The 7,807-nt window shown below is 33.1% G+C and overlaps 1 pseudogene; it reads left to right on the top strand.

The window, feature by feature from the left end:
• The first annotated feature begins 652 nt into the window (after window positions 1-652).
• On the top strand, window positions 653-2,194 carry LOC112023016 (uncharacterized; annotated as a pseudogene).
• The last annotated feature ends 5,613 nt before the right edge of the window (window positions 2,195-7,807 follow it).

The following is a 7,807-nucleotide window of genomic DNA, read 5'->3' as shown; positions in this document are numbered from 1 at the left end:
ATATATCTAAATATTTTTAACTCTCTAACATTGCCTTCCATTTTTTACATTGCAAAATAATAATAATAATAATAATAATTAAAAAATTAAAAAAAATAAAAGAAGAAGAAGAAGAAGAAGAAGAAGAAGCAACAATATTATCTTTTTATGACAATTAGAGATAAATAAATATTAATATAATTTAGGGGATAATAGTAAGAGAAGATGTGAATTATGTTTTAGGGAGGAAGATAATATATAGTAATTATTTAATGTATAATAACAAAATGCTAGCCTACAACTAGAATTAAATTAAAAAAAAAATGTTTTGACATAGCCATTCATTTAATTCATGAAAGCCCAAATAACAAGCCTACAATCCGGTGTGAACCATTTACTAATAAGCCCACAAACAACACATGCACATAATATTCCCAAAACTCCAAAAATAAACTTGAGCAAAACCAAGCCCACCAACCATCATGTGTTATGGGTTATCCAGATTGAAAGGTTCAACAATAAGCCCATAACGCTAACATCATCACCTCACCATTTATGTTTATATCTGTTGCTATTTACAAAAACACGAGAGAGCAAAACAAATGCTCCCAGACTAGACTTAAATAAATCAAATATCTAATGTGACTTCTCTCTCTCTCTCCGTTTGTTTCACTATGTCTGTGTATGTCATTAGGAGATGAAGCAACTTCAACATTTTATCCATCTGGAGCATCTGTTGGTCTTAAATGAAGACAGAATTTACGGCGAAGATTGTTATGGGTGCAACGAACCAATATTGGGTCCTAGCTACAATTGTAAAGAATGCAATTGGTACATGCTTCATAAATCATGTGCGGAACTACCCCTTGGGTTGCTGCACCATCCTTTGCACCCATTACATCCTCTTATTCTCTTTAATGAATGGGCAAATCATCCTGAGGGAGAAAAGAGCAATTGCGAAGTCTGCAAAGAAATGCGTGAGGAATACTGTTATTTTTGTTACCGATGCAACTTTAAGCTTCACATTAAATGTGGTTCTTTACCATTCACCATGGAAGCAGAAGTCCACAACCACCCATTGACTACCATTTGGAAGAGGATGACATTCACTTGTGACCTTTGCGGCAAAGAAGATAAAGGAATGCCCTATGTGTGTAACGCATGTGGTTTCTTCATTCATAGAAGATGCGCTTATTCTATCCCAAGTAGACTCAAAGTCGTACGACACAATCACCCGCCTCAACCTCATCCATTCTCTTGAACTCCATTAATATAACTCCCAATTATGTCAACTCTGTTTTCTAAAAGTGGACACAAACTATGGCCTTTAATATTGCTCTAGATGCAATTTCACTGCCCACCTTGATTGTGCTATTGACGAGGGAAGCATGGAGGACATAAATTTGCTGGAACTTAAAGAGGAGGAGTCCGCAGAGTCAAAAGCTATGCTAGAAAATGTAGATTCAAAGCTCAATCAATCCGTTGACTCAAAAATTTGCAAAGTCATAAAAACCATTATGGGGGAGGACGGAACTGAAATTGCCACAGAAATCAAACACTTCAGCCATGAGCATGGCTTAAAGCTTACTGATGAGGTTCCAAATAACAAAATTTGCAACGGGTGCGTATGAGCTATTCTCTCTCCATCTTTTTACAATTGTGTCAAATGTTACTTCTTTCTTCATAAATCTTGTACTAAATTACCCAAAATAAAACAACACCCACTTCATCAACACCCACTCACCCTCACTTACAAGGAAAATGGAACTTCGTGTAATGCATGTTGGCAGTTGTGCAATGGCTTTCTCTACAATTGTAAGAGATGCAACTTTGATCTTAATGTTCAATGTATTTGATCTTAAACACCCTTAGTCATGCCTGTCATGAGCATCCTCTTTACCTTTCCGTCACAAACAATGGACAAAAGTGTAGTATATGTGGTTCTAAACAATATCGAGTATTCCGTTGTACCACTTGTGAATTTGTCCTAGGCTTCAAATGTGCTACACTACCACAAACCGCATGGTACAACCAACATGAGCATCCCTTCACTCTCCGTTATACTCCTGAAGATGACTCTGATGAATATTACTGTGATATTTGTGAAGAAGAATGAGATTCCAAGCAATGGTTCTACTACTGTGAAGATTGCAGTTATCTTGCTCATTCCAATTGTATTATTGGGGAAGCACCAAATTACAAGGAACACATATAATGGCCACTTGTTTGGAGATTTATACATTAATTTGACTGTAAAGACAATCTCAATGGCACAATTGATCTCTCCAATCTGTCTAGTGTAATTTTAACATCCACAATAATTATTTATAGAAAGACCAATGTTGTTTTAATTTTTATTTGTATATTTTCCATTAAGGCTGAGCCTTAGTTCTTTGTTGTTGTATCTTATGTGTTATTATGGCTGTCTAGTTGTGAAATGTATGGGAACTTTCTTCCTTTCTTTCCCCACTTTTGAGATGAAGCTTATTAGGATTGTTGTTTTGTACCTCTCATAACATTTAATGAGTTATCACATTAATTAAAGTTGGATTTTAATTCTACAACGAGCTTATTATATTCATCATTGTACCTACAAATTGTGGTGCTAGCAATAACCTCGAGGTGCTTGTTGTTTTTCTCCTTTGTTTCTTTTCAATGGATTTGTGATAGTTTGCAGCTACTCTGCTTTTGGTGGGTGCATTAAAGGGTTCTGAACAAAATTTGAGTGAGGCCCTACATGTGTCTTTGGGTGTTGGTTGCCAATGATGGACCTTTCTGGGGCTATGGTGGTGTTTAGGGTGTATCTACCCTTTTATAAAGCTTCCTAGTAACCTCAATTCTCAAGTTACAACAATTACATCAAATTCAACCTTTTTTTATTTTATTTTTTTGGGTAAATTTGCTTTTTATTTGTTGCAAACATAATTTTCTTTGAGAAGGAATATGAGTTTCTTTAATGTCTACTGTTTTGCTTAAATATAGACTTTGTTGCAATCAAACAATGGAGGAATTATGTTAAATGGAGTGAAAGTTGCAGCCAACAAAATAGCCGAAGTGGCAACAATGCAGTCTTAGAAAAGATAAGAATCCAGGAAAAAAAAAATATATATATATATATACACACACACACAACTAAACCACCAAAACGAGAAAGGTGGTTTGCCTCAGAATTTTTAATCATTTACTTTATCTTTTCCCATGATGTTCATTGCCTTGTGGATTATCCACAATGTCAAAATCAATTTTGTAGGGGCAGAATTTCACAATGGCAGTGAATAAAATGATTGGAATGGTCCTCTAATGCCAGTAGAAAGCAAGGGATTTGTAAGTAACAATCACAGCCCAATGAAGACTTAGCTTCAGATCATGAAATTATGGAGAGAACTTAAGAATGAAGACTCAACTCAAGTTGAAGTGCTGAATATGGAGAATCATTTTAAAGATGAAGATGGTGAGCTTGACTAGAGGTATGTTCCTTTTTTGGTTTAAATGGTTTGTTAGACATCAAAAATGAAGTCACTAAGCTTAATAGTATTGATTGACTTGGTATCTTGTAAAAATTACAAACTGAACGAAGTGGGTATATATTTAGGTTGTTAGTAAGCACTTTCCAAAATTGATAATATGGTTGTATAATACTTGAAATTTTATGCTATTGGCTTATGTTAGCACAAGAATGCTATTTTCACATTTTGTTGTACAACTGTTTTTCATACCCAATTTTAGACCTTCATTTAAAATTAAAACAAAGATCATATTTACTTGAATTTCTAAACTGCAATCATTTTTTTCCTGTTACTCAAAGTCTGTAATTGAGGTGAGTTGAAAAGCTTCTCATGTTAGCTTATTTTGTATTGACTTGGTATTTAGATGTGTACTAATCAAGCACAAATGTTATAAGATGCTACACTTATTTATATTGGGACCCTCATTTCCTCCTTTTTGTAAAAGAGTATGGTCACTATTATGTGGGCTATTTATTCTCTAGGCATGATACCCAATATGGTCTTTGGGTTTTTATTTTGAACCATGTGTGAGCTATTGGACACAAGGTGTTTGAGGAAATGTCCTCCTTTTGGCTCTTTGGTGGTGGGTGGCAGCTCTTTTCAACTGTCTGAATGTGATGGTTTTGCATTCCTTAACAGCACAGCTTCGATAAGTGGCTTTGTTATGGAACCAAACACCTGTTTGGAGAACAAAGAAAAGAAGGTCACATCATGATGTTCAAGAATGTCATGATGTACATTTGTATTGAAAACTAAAAGCTAGTATGAGTCTTACTTATGATTATCTTCTTTTATATATATATATATATATATATATGCTGGTGAAAATAGCCAAATACCACATTTTGGCAAAATTTGTGGCAAACTAGCACTGTTTCAGAAATATTTTGCAATCTACCACTTTTTTAGTCTTGAGTTTCACAAAATCGAGTTCTAAATAGTACTCAAGTTTAGTGAACTTGAGTTCCTAGAAGTCACCAACGTGGTACTACTGACCTGGAATTTGTGTAATTAAAAAAATAATGTGGTACTCGATATTACTAAAATCGAGTTTCTTTATAGTACTCGAGCTTCATACAGTCGAGTACCTTGTTTTTCTTTTCTTTTTTCTTTTTTTTTTTTTCCTTTTTCTACTTTTTGTTTTGTACAAAACTTTTACTAAGGAAATGCTGACTTGTTTTCTGCACAACTACTATGTTGACTCTATCTATATATATAGCTATATATGCTATATGCCATTCTCATCCTTGACACATATCTAACTCAATGGCTTTCTTTGTTTGCTTCTTCCTCTTGTGATCGTTGTGTCCACCAAACTAAGGTTGCCTATTTCTCCAAAGCTTCAGCACTTTCATGAAACTTGTCAAGTCAAAGAAAATGGCAAAGTATTTATGGCCAAAGTGTCATCCATTTCGGCCAAAAGAAAAGAAGCATGAATTTGGTTTGCATGTCAGGTGTTGTTACTGCCATCTTCTTTGATAATTTATGAAGAAAATTTAATGCAAGCTCTTGCATTTCTTCATGCATGAAACTTCTTGAATATCATGCATCTTCCTGACATGGGTATGCAAGCCATTTAATGGTTTGTTGGCTAATGTCAAGCCACTAAGTTTGACTATTCAAGCCATTCCAACAGAAACAAAACGTAAAAAAATATAAAAATAAAAAATAAAAAAAGGGTACTCGAGAGCACTAAGCTTGAGTACTATAAAGAGATATTCGATTTCAGCAATATCGAGTGCTACATTATTTTTTTTAATTACACAAATTCAAGGTCAGTAGTGCCACGCTGGCTACTCACTAAAAACTTGAGTTCACTGAACTTGAGTTCTATTTAGCACTCAATTTTTTGGAACTCGAATACTAAAACAATGGTAGATTGCTAAATATTTCCGAAACAATGCTAGTTTGCCATAAATTTTGCCAAAACGTGGTATTTGGCTATTTTTACCAGGAGAAATGGGTTTGAGATAATGAACAATATTGTGATTTATGAACACATTTTTCTTTGAGAGGGAAGGAAATGAAATTTTTTTTAATATTAAATGGTTTTTTATTAGTTTTTTTTTTTTTGAGAAAAAAGACTTCAAACTTAACACAACAGCCATATCAAGTTGAATACCGGATAAACATGGAGTGGAACATTCTCCATCCACACAAAAGCTACAAACTTAGCTAAATTATGAGAAACTTTGATGCATTCTCTTTTTGTATTAGAGTAAGACAAATTAGAAAAAGAGGCAGCATAGGTGCATGCATCCTCTATCAACAGCCCAAAAGAAGCTAAACTCAAGTTTTTTACTACAATCTCCGAATCTCCCTCCACATTAGCTTGATCAATTCCAACCTCCAAACCAGATTCTAAAGCCCGAATTGCTGCCATGGGTTCGATCTCAATAGCTTGGTATGCTTGAGGCAGTTTCTGTGTTAAGGAAGCTATTACTAGTCCCTGATTATTTCTAATAACGACGCCAATACCTGATCTATTTGCTTCCTCAAAAACAACTCCATCATAATTTATTTTAAATAAATCCGGAGGGGAGGAGACCAGTAAGTGTGGCACTGTTGCTATCTAGGTTTTGAGGATGGCAAGATAGCTTTGTATTCCTCAAATCTATCTCTTGAAGCTTGGGCTAGCTGGTCTGTGGACACACCCTATTGCTGCATACGTAGCTAATTTCTTTGGGTCCAATAGACCACACAGTCATGGTGAAAAATTCTGGAGATTTATTGTTTGTTATCACCCAAGCAGTTAGGCTTTTGAAATCTTTGAAATCTGTCAATGAATAGAGAATGGGTAGTGTTTGAATAATTTCCCCATATGGTTTTGGGGTGGTTTCGCATTAACCCTAGATTTTAAGAAGTATTCATTAAAATTTGATCCCTAAGGGAATTATTATTAACAAAACTAACAAAATTCAATAAAATATTTTTGTTTTTCGAAACACAAACCAAACGGGCCGTCTAAGTTGTCATGGTTAAAAAATATGATTCACTTTTGCACAACTGGAAGATTGAAGAATGAAGGAATTAATGTGATTGGAGCAATCAATTATATTGATATATGAAATTTAAATTCAAAATATACCAATCTTCAAAATGATAGTTGGATCTATTTTCAAGATTTAGAAATCTCATTAAGCATATCACTGTAAATTTGTAATGTGTTATCAATGAATTGAATAGAAAATGTCACTATTTGGCTTTTGGTATCATGGACTATTTCCAAATCACTTATCTATTCTCTATTCCTTCTTTTCTCGTATTCAGTTTTTTTGCCAACATTTTAAAGGAGAAATTACACTAATCTCCTTCATATTATAAGGAAATGACAATGACCTCTAAATTTTTTTATCAGTTCTTTTCCTAAAGTTTTATTATTATTATTATTATTTTTTTTTTTTTTTTGAAAGGATCGGCAATTACTTAATGTCATTTTTCAAAAACCCTCTACAAGTATGCTCCGGCATGTATCAGAACTCTAAATCTTTCATCTATTTGTATCAAAAGTTATGCAACATATTGAATGTTAATTAATCATGGATTTATATTCTCTATCTTGATTTGTGATCTGTTTTCTATGCAATCATGGGCAATTTGGTGCCCAATAATCACATTTTTGAGTCAAATAATAAGTACTCATGGGTAAAATGGTTATTCCACATGCTTTGAAAATTATATAATTTACTCGACTCTAAAATCTTAATACATAAAGTCATCATATGGAATTTGCAGGCATAATTTTTTTTTTTCCTAAGATGAAATCAAGGGTTTGACCAAAACATAATATAAATGAAAAAAAAATTCACAATGGTTGAAGAATGGTCTTACTTGTCGTCATGGGAGTTTGTAAGTGGTGAGTTCATTCATCTAGAATGTTACATAAATCTAGAAAAAAGAAAAAGAAAGAATGGTCTTATTATTGACATGCATGTATAAGTTTAATTAAGCAACTTAATTTTGGTAAATCCTTATTAATTCAAGTTTATGTAAAAGCTTAATTCTTATTGATCCAAATGGAATAATTATAGACATGCAGCCCATGGTAATTAAGATAAATAATATACCTTCTCAAAAAAAAGAAGATAAATAATATATAATTTCTTAAATTATTTAAATAATTATTTATCTTTCATAAGATACCTGAAGGTGGTTTTCATAATTAATTTTATTTTAGAGTAACCTAATTATAAGAGAGTTTATGGTAAGCGTAAAACCTGTTTTATCTCTAAAAATATTATAGAAAAAAATAATCTGAAAATCAGTTAGGAAAATTCAAAAGAGTCAACACAAGACAAGTATTGATCTTGTCTCCCTGAGTT

This window comes from Quercus suber, unplaced genomic scaffold, assembly GCF_002906115.3.
Source record: "Quercus suber isolate HL8 unplaced genomic scaffold, Cork oak 2.0 scaffold_207, whole genome shotgun sequence".
Taxonomy (NCBI): Eukaryota; Viridiplantae; Streptophyta; class Magnoliopsida; order Fagales; family Fagaceae; genus Quercus; species Quercus suber.
The sequence above is the reverse complement of the archived record's forward strand: the minus strand, read 5'-3'. Positions and strand labels throughout refer to the sequence as shown.